The following is a 13,622-nucleotide window of genomic DNA, read 5'->3' on the forward strand; positions in this document are numbered from 1 at the left end:
TTGATTTGGAGGAAGGAGAAATTGGAAGAGATCTCCAGGCCCACCATAAACTTGCTGAACTCCATATTAAGCAATAAGGGGTTGACTGGTTGCTTTCTGCTTGCTTTCCTTCCATCGGAAGGCTGTTGCAGAACCCAAATCTTATAAGCATTTAGAGTTTTCTTCCAGTTTTCAGCTTAAATTTACTCGGGACCAGGTGGTACACATGTCTTCCGGTGCCCACTCCTTTTAAGCCTAAAAACTGTTCTGCCTAAATGGTATTTCCCTCTCCTGCGTTTACAGGAGTCAGCCCACTCTTCTTCCACCTGCTTTTTCTAGCCTAGGCAAATCATGAACTCCTGATGTCATCACGCATGTCCATCGCCCGTGTCCCAGCAATCCCTGCAGCTCTCTTCTCCAGTTATTCCAGAAGGTCATCTTTCTTGTACATGAAGGACCAGCAGGGAGGCCACGTCAGATGAGCTGTGCTCTGTTCAGTGGCATTAACTCTTCTCTACACTTCCTGAAAATACGTGGCCTGACACACTGCAGCGTAGCACTTTCTTATGCCCACATCACACTGTTGGCTCCCAGCTGCTCTCCTGTCCTTCCCTTTAGCTACCTGTAGTTCTTCTTCCCCCTCCTCAGTTTTGGCCAGCTGAAGAACATAGAAGAGAATCATAGACTCACTGAATCATAGAATGGGTTGGGATGGAAGCGGCCTTCAAGAGCATCTAGGTCCAACCCCCCTGCCATGGAGCCGGACACCTTCCACTGGATCATGCTGAGCAAAGCCCCATCCAACTTGGCCTTGAACAGTTCCAGGGAGGGGGAGTCCACAACTTGTCTGCACAACCTATTCCAATGCCTCTCCACCCTCGGAGGGAAGAATTTCTTCCTTCTATCTAATCTAAATCTACCCTCTTCCAGTTTAAAGCTATTACCCCTTGTCCTATCACTACGTGCCCTTGTCAAAAGTCCCTCTCCGGCTTTCTTGTAGGCCCCCTTCTTCCCTCTCTTCTAAATATCTTCTTGGGGGTCTCAGCTTGCTGCCCTTCAGCTATGTAGCTTATCACAACAGGACAAGGATAGCACTCTTTTCTCCCCAAGTAAGCAAATACTTAAACTGTTCATTCAAATATAAAAATGAAGAGAAGGGAAAAAATTGACAGCTAAGTGGAACGCGAAAGTTTAAATTCATGCCAAAGCAACTTGACTACTTATTCTGCAGCTGTAGCAGAGGGCTGGCACCTCGATGTCTGATCATAATACAACAAAAAAATCCTTCCACTATGGCTTCAAATTACAAAATAACTCCATCTAAGGGAAGACAAAGTGTATATACACAAACATTGCCATATGTTTATAGTGCCTTCTCAGCACAATGTTTCTCTCATGGCACCAAGAACTTACTGCTATGAAAAATTACACATTTTAAGTGCTACTTTAAAGCAATTTACAGCTAAATCAACAGTAGTGAGAAAATAGTCAAGAATTGGACTTGCAGAATGGGAGATGATTCATGACTGTCTCAACATCTTTTACTACTGATGAAGCTTACAACTACCTTACTGTTCGGGAATGACATTCTTTGTTAGTATTGGTCCAGTTAGAAACTCAGCAGGCTGGCTTGTTCATCATTGCAATTTTTCAATCAGAGGAAAGAAAGAACTGAGGAAGAACTAAGCAGAAAGAAGGCCAGCAGGTACCAGTTTCAACTACCTTTCACCTGGGTGCAGAAAGAAGCTTCTTTCTAAAAACAAAAATTGCATCCTATCGGGATATTGGCTATGCTCGGAAGTGTCTTTTTTCCACCCTTCACTTCACTAAAAAGCTTTTTGGCCCAGCGCGTTTTCTCCTGATGCGGAAATGTGAAAGCATTGGGAATCTGGCACATTTGCATAGGAAAGCTGTTGCCCACTTAGCTCTGTAGCTGTGACGGTAGGCGCTGCAATGGTCACGTTCCCCTGCAAACAGCAGTTGTCTTTGCAGGTGAGCCATGTCACAAGGAAAACATGCTCCATTACAACTTCCCAGCTGGATGAGCAAGGACACCACTAGTGGGTCTGCATGCAGGTCAGAAGCCCAACGCTGGTGCCACACCTCAGGTTCTTGACACAACAGTAGGTCAATATGCAAAACTTAAAACGTGGGGTGGTTACTGTTGGAATGCCAAAAATGAAGGAGAGGTAGGGCCTGTGGGGGATTTCAGAAAAAGAAAGGAAGATCTTACTCTCTCTGTATTACATTTTCCAAAATGAAATCTCGTATGTAAAAAGCAGTCAAGACAGGATTAACAGCTACCAACAAGTCAACAGATTTCCTGGAATTGTTCTGGAATCATATAATCCCTGTCCGAAGGAAGCTATCTGCCTTGAAGATGCCAGACAGTCAGTGGCATTTCTACAGGTGCTCAGCTACATTTTAGTTCATCAGTTAGCATGCAGCCTGGCTTTTAAAAGATGTTGCACTGGCCAGAAGAGTCAGAGCTGAACTGAGCTCTCACATGAAGTCGAGGGGAGAGGAATACAACAACACGTATTTACCACAAACTGGAATATAGTTGACAAAAAAGTAATCCACTTTGCATGGCAGACATGCCCGGGTTTAGATGCTGCTGCTAACATCTCGGGCAGAGGCTGTCGTTATTCTGTGGGCTATCGTTGTACTCATGTAACAGCCAGCCTTCGCTTGCACGAGGACTGGAGTGAGACCCCTGTGAATTACCATGCTCACTGAATCAGCCAGCAGAAAATAAATAAATGAATTTTTAAAAAATCACATGTAGCACAAAAGAGGGCCTTCTTCAGAAATTATGGCTCTCTATAGAAAACAATGGCTTGGATCAGTTTCTCATTAACTCTTAAGTTCTCTGTCCTCTGCTCTGATAGGTGTTGATTCAAGATCTCTCCGGACTCAGAAGCTCTACAGTTGGATATCCCGGCAGGAGCAGTGGGGGACAGCAGCCACCTAGACCAAGACCTACTCCTTGTTCTCTCCGTTAAGTCAATAAACCTGAAGGAGCATAAAAGTGACTCCTCTGGTAGCAAAAACAGAACGGGATGAAGGGGCTTGAGGTTTTCAGAACTGGTCTCCCATATATCATAACGATGGAGCAGGAAACACTTTATTTTGATCCCAATTCACAGTTCCTTCATAGCCAGAAGAAATTTCATTACAGGAATTTCCATACCACTAAACTGGCAAAAAAGGCATCCAAGCCTTTTTATCCCTTCTTCTCCTTTTATACTTGTTCCATAAAACCATTTTCCACTCTCCAGCTCACGATCCCTCTAAGCAGAAAAGTCCTATCTGCCACACACTTGGCATAAACTAGGCAGGATATGACAAAGTTTCAAATCCATCAGTATTTATAAGGTTAGAAACATCAAAGTGCAATAAAAAAAAGAAAAAAACAAAGCAAAAAAGGGTGGTGGGGTAAAAATTAGTTTCTACCTTGACTGTTAGGCTCTTAAGCTGCCAGTACTTAACACTGATTTTTCTATTTCCGTGATTGCTACAGTTCTGCGATTTGTGGATATCAGTTTGAGATTATCTGCCTTTCCCCAGCTCAGGCAATCCACTTCTCAATGGATTTCTTTTCTTTTTTCTTTTTTTTTTTTTTTTTTTTTTTTATGTTTAAAATGGCTAGAATCCACCCCTCCAAGCTATCATTACGCTCCTCTCAATTTAAATACCAGAAGTTAGCTCCACTGGTACATTCATCCACAAGAACGTTAACACCTCCAACTTCATAGACAACTGCAAATTATTTCTGTAAACAGCAAATTACTAAACATAGTACAACACTCTATGAAGGAGAAAAAGAATGCACACCATCAGCATTTCCCTTTTGGACTAGAAAATGAAAATCTCTAACAGCAGATAAGCCTGAACTAAACATCAATCAAATCTGGACCCCAAATGGGGTACGGCTTATGTTATGTCACATGTCTGGACTCGACTCTTGAAAGCAATCATGCACTTAGGAAAATTCGAGGCTGTTATGCAGAGGTTTAACTAGAGTCTTGGCAACTTTATTTGGGACATGAAAGGTATTTGCACTACAGTACCAGGTGCAGTAAAGGAAACTGGTCTTGCAGTTTAATTCCAACGCTGCATCTGCAAACAAAAGGAGGCTGCTACGTTTGAGGAACATGGATGGAAATCTCACCTGCCACCCCGAAGTTACACTCTGTGGCATTTTGTCACTTCTTGTCACTTTCCTCGGGCTTGGTAAATCTTTTGCAGAGTCCAAGGCAAAGGCCCATAGCTTCTTCCTGTTTGTAACAGTAGATGTCTGGGGTTTCGCAGGCTGGTTTGCTGTGGGGCACCACTTGTACCCTCGATTTGCCTTCATACATGCAACCTTGTACTGGAAAAGAAAAGGGAAATTGCCAGTCATGACATTACACTATCCACAGGGCAACAGAGTGCAGTGCTTGTAAGAGGATTTAATACAGTAAATAATCCTTAAATGTCTTGATGTTTTTAACAGTTCCGTCACGTGCTTAGAGACTGACCGCCAACACAATATAACACGAAGAAATCTTGAGATAAGTTGAGCTGCATTTAAAACAGTGGGGTTTCTCTCTCCTCTCCTGAGGGTTTATCACCCAGAACCCAGAGCAGGCTGAAGTTCTGATCCTGCAAACTGCTCCCCAGTGCTTGAATGCTCACTCTGGGAAACAAATTCTGTTGCAGGTTCAATCTTTGTTTACCTTCTAGTTTGAATGAAATGAAAGCAGACACTTAGCAAGAAATGCAGCATGATGCTCCTTACCTTGCACTCCCTTTCCTCTAATAGATCTGGATCTTAGAAAATTTGAGTATATTCTTTCCCCAACCAGGCACTGAAAATAAACCACTACCAGCATCACCTCATTTTCAGCAACTTCTGATACATCATCCCAGTGGGCCTTCCAAAATGTACCATGCTGCACAGCTGCACGCAATAAACGGGGAACACTTAAAACTGTCTTTGGCCTGGAGCACACGACACACATCTCAGTTCTTTGCTATATTCTTGCTCTGAGGCAGCAAAATGAACAAAGCCAGGCTACGCATAGCGGGGTAGGGGGAAAAGGTCTGGATCCTGCACCGTTTGGGGGGTAAGGGGAAGGATGGGAACCTACTTTATTCTCAAACTGCAACCGTGACGTTTTCCAAATACCTTGCTGACTAGACCAAGACAAGATTTTTGAATGTTAGCAGCCACAAAGAGAGCACATTTCAGTATTTCAAGCGTGCTGCTGTGCCAGGTGGAGAATGCATGAATCAGAGGAACATGCCACACTTTCCTGCTACAGCTGTTTGCCTAACAACGGAGAGGGGCACACAGCACTGGCTGCTGTGGGAGGCTACGCAGTGAGGACCAGTGCTGACTGCAGGGAGGAAGAACCCAATACCTTCCCATGCCCTCCCTCAGTAGCTCTCAACGACAGCAAACAACCAGACCTGAAGCACATGGCAGGGCAGCTGCAGGAAGTTTCTGCTGAGGTTGCACACCTTGCCACCCACCCAGCTGTCATCAGTCCCCATTACAGCACAGAGAAACACCTACGTTTCTTGCACATGCCTGCACAGAAACGCACGCAGAGGGAAAAAATCCCCTGGGTGTCACACGCAGAGATAGCACTGACAACCTTGTTCTCTGACAGAGTCACTGCGGCGTTTTCCCAGATCAAGAAGCAGCATGCCTTGTGGCAGGATCACCATCGCAAGCGTATCGCTTGCTTTCATCTCCATCCTAGTCTATCGGCTGGCGCTCGCTCCCTCCAGACTGTAGCCGGGATAGAAGCGATTCAGTTTACAAGCAGCACAGCACCGCGTGAGCCCGCTGTGCGAAGTCCTGTATTTGTAAACATGGCTATAAATAACAAAACTCCGCAGGGACCGCTGACCCACACGGAGGCTGTGTTTTCTGAACAGGGCGTCTGCGTGAAACCGGCCAAGTCAGGGCTGCGACCCCCCTCGCCCTGTCCCTTTTCTCCTTCCCTCAGCCGGGCCCGGCTCCAGCTTGGAGCCCCCTCCCCCGGGCAGCCAGCAGGCAGGAGACACCCCCACGCCCGCCCAAGGGCCTCCCTCGCCTCACGGGCAGCCCCAGCCCTCACCTCAGCCGGGCCGTAGCTGGAGCAGAGGCTGCAGAGACCAACATGGCCGCCCGGCAGGCCCCAGGCCTACAGCTCCCAGCATGCCCCGGGAACCACCAGGGCTCCTGCAGGCCCCAGGACTACAGCTCCCAGCATGCCCCGGGGCGCTCCTTCCTGCTGCCTGACCCTGCAGGGACACCATCCCCGGCCCGGCCCCGCCCCCCGCAGGCCCCATGGCCGCCTGCCCGGGGGAGGACGAGGGCGAGGAGGAGGACGAGGAGAAGGACGAGAAGGACGAGGACGAGGAGAAGAAAGAGAAAAGAAGAAGGGGAAGGGGGGACAGGGCGGCGCGGTGGCCGGAGAGGGGCAGGAGCAGGGGCAGGGCAGAGAGAGGGAAAAGGCGTCAGGAGAGCGGAGCGACAGAGCGATGGGACAGGGAGCAGGAGAGAGGGACGGAGGGCAAGGCTGAGAGGAGACCGGCAGGGAAGAGAGAAAGAAAGGGAGAGGCAGGGACAGAGAGCAAGGGGAGGACGGGGAACAGCCCAGAGAGAGTGAGAACCAGAGGGGTGCGGATCAGGACAAGGAGGGGCAGGAGGACAGAGCAGCGATGGCCTCCAGGATGGCGACGGCGGAGGAGCAGAAGGGGCTGGGGAGCAGCACGGAGGCCCAGAGAGAAGAGAGAAGGCCCAGCCAGCTGAGCAGGAGGGGATACGGGCGGGAACAAGGGGCCAGGCTGCGGGAGAGAGAGGGAGGAGGAAATACGGACAGGGAGCGAGGCAGAGAAAGAAAGAGGAAGAAGAAAGTAGTGGTGAGAGGGAGGAAATAAAAAGTGGGGGCAGGGAGCCAGACAGAGCGTGATGGGGAGAGACCAAAAATGGCAATTCTGGGCAACTGCCCCCGTTTCTGGTGCACTCCCCAGGAACTGCATCACCGGGAGCCTCAAGGACTGTGCTGCCTGCCAAAGCCCTGCCCTGGGCCCAGTCCTGCGCCCTAATATTGGCGATGAGCATTGCCTTGCGTAGTGGCCAGGACTGAGGGAAAAAAAAGGACAGCTGGGAGTGTGTGGGGGGAAATCACCCAGCTGTTTTTGGGCTGCTTCTGTATTTTTTTTGCTTGATGTTTTTGCTTTTAAAAAGAGTACTCTTTAGGCTCTAAATACAAACTGCAAGGAAAAAGGAACCAGGCATACCAGTCTGGACACATTTAAAGCCTGAACCCATTCAACAGCTGCACCAACCACCACTCGCTCCTGCTGCACACACTCCACCGCCTGCCTGCAGGTACAGGCAGCCGCCCTGTTTCTTGAGCGTTCCCCAGGCACGGCAGCACCAGGCAGCTCAAAACACCATGCTGCCTGCAAAAACTTGAGCACAGCTGAATTCTGGTCAGTTTTTCCTCTTTTTAGGCTGGGTTAAAGACTCACCCATCGAGAGATGGCTCAGGACCATGCCGGGGCCGGTGGCACTGCTTTCTGGATCCTGTGGCGGCGATGGGCAAAGGAACGGGTTGTCAAATCCCGGGCCTGGGTACCCGTGTGGGTTTTCAGGGTCACCCCTGCCTGATTTTTCCCAGTGAAGCTGCAGGTAGTGCCAGCCCCGTGCTGCAGCCCTGGGGCTGAGGCTCAAGGAGCCGGGGATTTCCGCAGGCGCTGCATCCTGCCGGGCCCCACTGCCGGCTGCTGGCTGCCCCCTGTTCTCTCCAGCTCTGCTTTCTGCCAGCGCTGGGGGCACCCCAGAACAGCCTGCCCGCTCCCCACAGCCCCACTGCCGTCCATGTCTGCAGCTCATGTGTGGTGTCCACATGCCACAGCTGATTTGGGGGGTGGCAGGTCTCTCTTGTGGCAGCCTGGGCATGGGGGCAATGCAAACCCCATCCCTCCCTTTCAATCTTTGTCCCCAGGGAGACCCCCTGGAGACTTAGCGTGCACTGGAGAGCGCCCTTCAGGGAGGTGACAGCCGATTGCAGAGCAACGCTGAGACCCGCCTGACAGCAAAGGCGCCCGGTGGCCACGGAGGAGCCCAGGTGAGCTGGTTCTCTTGGAGGCCAGCAAAGCAGCCTTCCTCTGCCCCTGGTTTTGTGAGGTATGGAGCAGTGCAGAAATGTTTCTCAGGCATCCAGGCCTGAGGAGGGTTTCCCAGTGCCCCCGTGAGAGATCCTGCTCCCAGGCAGCATCTCCCCTTAGAGCCGAGGTCGTATCTAGCCCCCCGGAGCTGGGTGCGGCTGCGCTGAGGGGTCTCGCAGGGAGGACGGGGTCATCTGCCTGCTGGCTCTGACACAGAAATGATGAGCTGAAGCCCCGTGGCCATGGTTGGCCGGTTCAGCGTCTCCGAGTGCCTTTCTCCCATGGAGCGTTTAAGCCAGGCACTTTTTCAGAGCGTGATGGATGATGTGAAGATGGATGCTGGTGATGTCCTAGTGGCTCTGTCCCACTGCCTCTTCAAAGTTGTGATGTCTGAGATCTGGGGCCACCTGCAGGCTCTGGCGGAGATGTCCAGGGAGTTTGTGTTCCATTTTTTGGTATCTTGAGGCTACAGTGTGCTCGGGTTATGGTATGCTAGCGTTGCAGTGTGCTAGGGCTATGGGATGGCAGGATTACAGGATGCCAGAGTTCAGGTGAGTTAGCATTAAAGCATGTTACTGTTACGGACCAGCTGTGCGTTTGTTGGCCCTGGGTTCTTGGAGTTATGTTATTTTTGCCTTGTCTTGTGTCCTGGGTGGTCTTTTTTTTTTTTTTTTTTTGCAATTCCTTTTTTATCTTGTTTGTCTTTTCAGGGTTTGGATAGGGGCCTTTGATTTGTGTATGTTTCTTCTGGCTGTTTTTTTTTACTGTTCCGGTGGTTTGTGTTGGGTGTTCTGTCTCAAAACCACCATTTGTGGTCTGATATGTCTGACCAGGTCATACAGAGTTACTTCTGGTGCAGTCTGACTCATTTCCAATGACTCAGGAGGTTGGTAAGTAGGTAGGTAGGTAGGTACGGAGGACTTGGAGTCAATTGTGAACAACTACCAGATGGCTAACGGGCACCTATCCCACTCATCCCTCCACCATTCTGTATTGCTATGGACTTTACCAGCCATTGTCATGGACTCTGAGCCTGTACTGTAGTGAAGTCAAAGCAGGTATTAAAAAAATTTAAAAAAAAAAAAAAAAAAGAGTGTTTTTCTAAAATATTTACAAGATTGGAAACAACAGGTGGCTGTGGGCAGGTGTGAATACAGAGAAATGGGCAGTGTGCATCTGGATTTAGGGTTTGTTCTGGGATTTGGGCAATGCTACCAGGCCTAAGGGTTATTTCGGGTTTGTGGGGTGCCACTGGGTTGAAAGCTGTTGAAAGCAGCATCTGCTCCAGTGGAAGCAAACCCTGTCCCTGCAGCAGTGCCAGCAGTGCATGTCGTAAGGTGCTGCGCACCAGTGTGGTCATGCCGCACTCTCTGGAAGGGTTGTTTCAGCAGCTCAGGTCCCCAGCTGGCCACCCTTGAGAAGAGCTGGGGTGCCACCCTCTGGTGTTCTTAACTTAGCCGGTTTGAGGTGAGGTCATGTCTCTGATGTTTAGAATAGTTCAGGATAGTACAAACCGTGCTGTCTGCTCTGCCTTGGTAGTCAATGATGTGTTTCTCTTTATAGTTGAATTGCCTTATTGCTTCTTTTGAGCCTCTGATGCAGATCACTCGGGGCCGTTGATCGAGGCTGATTTTTGAATTGTGCCTGCTGTTTTGCTCGTCAGTGCTGCAGGAGGGAAGCCAGGCAGTGCTGCTCCACTACTGCTTGCAGGGGTAGCTGTGGAGGAAAGAGGCTTTAGGAAATCCCTTCCCAAGTCCAGCTGAAGCTCAAGAGGTTTTCTGCCAGTGGAGTTGCTGCGGCACTTGCATCACTTGGCAAGGTCTCTAACTTTCCTTGGGATCACCTTAGTTTCTGCTCTGTAGGAGATGGCTGGCAAGCATTGAATTCGCACAGCCTGTGCTCCTGTTGAACCGTCTTGTTGCTTTTTGTCGCAAAGCAGTTTGTCAGAAAATGTCTGGTGAACGAGGCTTCTAGTGATAGTTTGCTCTCTGGATATTCAGGAACAGGAGAGGGATGTAAGTTAACGTTTTTAAGCTGGATGGAAACAGCAGCTTGAATTTATTAAATGTTTTGGCACACGTCAGAGTAGCTCTGAGAGCATCCTTTGCCTTCTAGCGATACTGGGTAAGGTCATGAATCTTTAGTCCCGTGCTAGGTTTTCACCTGCAAACACTTGCGTGTACTTCTTCCTGCATCTGCTTTTGTCCCTGTAAAACCAACAGCTGGTCTCTGGGTCTTTTGCTTTGTGGTCAATGCTATTATTTTGTAGTTTAGTTCATCTGCATTTGTCTCTTTCTCTCTGTCCTGTGAAAATGAACTCTATCGCAGCTGCACCCAGGACACTCTCTCGCTCCCTCTGTTTTGGATAGCTGAATAATCTCGTAACCTCTTAAGTAGAAGATTAACCAGGCGCCTGTTCCTGTACTAAAGAATGCAATGTAGGAGCGAAAGGCAGAAGCGTCTCAATAGGACACATGTAAAAATGCAATGTCATTGACAGTTTTGGCCGTGTTTGGCGGTGGTGGTTGCTGTAGCCCTGTGCTAGCTCCGTGCTTCCAGCTCAAACTCGGTGCAAAGGTTGCCTGTGAGTTTCTTGCTTGGTTCTGCCCGTGCCTTTGGTTGGCGTGGGGTCAATGTTGCTGGCTGGTGGGTGGCTTCATGCCTTATCTGGTAGGCTGATTTGTCTGCTTTGGGAAGATTTTGAGCTGTTGAACAGGTGGGACTGAGAGCAGGGAAGGCATCTGGCTTTGGGCTCTTGTCCGTGTCCTTGCACTAACGAAATCACACTACTTTTTGGCTTATCCCAGTTGTTCAGTCGAGGTACATCAGCCTCCAAGAAAAGGAGAAGTCTAAAGGCAGCATCCTCCCCAGCAAGTTTTGTTCTAGGCGTCAGTCTGCCTGATGTCCGCTGTGGAAGTGGCGCCTGTGAAGGATGATGATGAGAGGTGCTGGGACTGCTTTCTCGAGGAAGAGCTACAGGCTGAGCCTTGGGCCAGAGAAGTCCAAGCTCCCAGGGACGGGCCTGCACAGGCTATGTAGAAGACGGACCACTGTGGTCCTGGATCGGGGTGAGAGCGCATTGCCTTTACTTGAGATCCACTGTCTTCCCGTTGCCGATCCGAGGTGTGGTGGGGTTGAAACTGAGTAAATCCCTGAACTGAGATCTGGGGGGGCCATTCTTGTAGTACCAAGGAGTGCACCAGAAGCTCATGTCACAGTGCCCTTTCTTCAGCACACAGCTCCGCCTTGTGAGACTAGAGAACGTCCTGTTGCCTGTCTTTGTCCCATCCGATTCAGGGACTTCCCCTTCCAGGTCAGACGGCTCCTCAAGTTCTCAGATTAGTCCTTTCCTGGGAACTTTTGATACTTGCTAGGCAGTCTGTTTTCTCTTGAACTGACTGATCCAGCAGAACTGTGCTTATGAGATCCACAAATCTGGGACTCAAGGGCTTGTTGCATTCAGAAATAAAGCAGGCTGCATCAGTGTGACATTAGGGATTCTTTTGCACAAAGAAAGCTCAGGTGAGGCCATACATCCTTAAAGGCAGCTGTGGTTTAGACTAGATGAGCTACATCTGCAACCCTTCCTACCTCAGCCTGTTCTCTGGTGTGGTTAAGAGGTGTAGGTACATCAAATGTTCCAGGTATGAACAGAGGACATCAGGAATTGCAGTAGTGATAGGATTTATTTATTTTTTTTTAAATGGAAGTGGATTCCCACCTCCAGCTTTTGAAGTCACTCTATCTGGCAGTTGTACAGCAGGATTCCTGATGGTGCAGTTCCACCTGTGGGAAACAAGTTCTAGCTCCCATTTGCTGTTGAAGAGCAGCTCAAATTGGAAATAGCCCCTGTTGCAGAGATGGACCCCATAATGCTGGACTCTAGAGTTGTTAGCGAAGACAGTAAGATGAACGACTTCTTGAAGCTGTGTTTTCCACCGTCTTGTCTGTACCCTTGAACATCGTTTCCCCGTAGTTACCAATTTCTTGCTCGTACATGAAATTAATGCTTGAGTTTACCTCCTGACTTGCTAAGCTTATTTTGCTTGTATTTTACCAAAAGATGGTGAAAATCAATTCACAATCATTCAGCAGCTGCTGAATTATTATCTGCATGACGTCTTTACCGATGCTGGTGGGTACCAACCTGCAGCTGCTTACAGGAATTGGGCTGCTTCTCACTGACTAGACGGCAAGTGATGCTGTATCAGTCCCCAGATATGCAACACTGTGGGAAAGGAAAGATCTTTTAGTCCTCCTCCTGTTCTTCCTCTTCCTCCTCCTCCTCCCCCCCCACTAAATCTAGTGTAAAGCTCTCCATACAAGCCTGGCCAGCCCGTAGCCTCAGTAGCATTTACATATCGGAAATCATACGGTTTTCTTTTTTTCCCCTCCCCTCAGCCCAGAGGATCCCACATAATTGTCGTCAGACTCCGAGGCAGAGAGAAAGCCACAGAAGAGCAGCGGCCAGACAGCAAGCACAGAAGCAGCTGTAGCCAAAAGCACCTGAGCCTGAGGATGTCAGGGAGCATGCTGATGTGCAGACAGCTAGGATGCTGAAAGGGTCTTAATTTCATCTAAATCCAGAACCTCAAAGCATGTGGGGAAGGGGCAGTGCCCCAGGGCCGTGGCCGCGGTGGGAAGGCTGGACTGTGAGGTCACAGAGCCCCGCTGCGCCACGCCGTGATGTGCGGTGCTGTGCCACAGGCACCGCTCCAGCAGTGCCAGTGCCAGCGGCAGCAGCAGCGGCAGCAGCAGCAGCAGCAGCGTCATGGTGCAGGCGTGGGGGGCCATGACCCCCACCTGCCTCATTATCCTTTTTATGGTGTCCCTGCAAGCCTGGGATGTCGGGGCTGCTCCGTGGCAAGCGCGGGGATTAGGTAGGGGGGCAGGCGAGGGCCAGCACCCAGCCCTGGCAGCGTGGCACAGCACCCACCACACCTCGGGGTGACGGCGGGGCTGGGGTCGTGGTGTGGCAGGGCTGTGAGAGCAGCGGGGCCGGGCTGGGCCGGGTGAGCCGTGGCCAGCTCACGGGCAGCGGGAGGCAGATGCCCCGCCGGGAGGTGCAGCCTCTGCGGAGGCATTTTCCAGGTGACCGGTGGGGCCGAGAGCGGCACCGCGGGGTGAGGAACCATCCCTCGAGCCGGCCCTGTGCTGCGCTGCCCCAGGGCAGCCTTCCCCTGGCCTGCATGTCAGGGCCAGAGCAGCAGTGCAGGGGCCAGGCAAGAGCCTGCAGGAGCACTTCTTCCCAGGACTGGTCACAGCCGTGCCCGGGGCCGTGGCTCTGCCGCTCCCCGGCTGAATGCTGGCTTTCAGCCTCAGGGACCCAGGGACGTCCATCCTTGGGAGATGTCTGCTCAGAAAAACAGGAGCATTCCTGCTCTAGCCCCGCAGTGCTCTCCTCAGGGGAAGCCACGTCCCCCAGGCCCTCTGCAGCTTTGGAAATCTCCACCCATGTCTGGGTCCCACGTCATTACCTGACCCCCCTC

The sequence above is a fragment of the Accipiter gentilis genome, unplaced genomic scaffold (genome assembly GCF_929443795.1).
Source record: "Accipiter gentilis unplaced genomic scaffold, bAccGen1.1, whole genome shotgun sequence".
NCBI lineage: Eukaryota > Metazoa > Chordata > Aves > Accipitriformes > Accipitridae > Astur > Astur gentilis.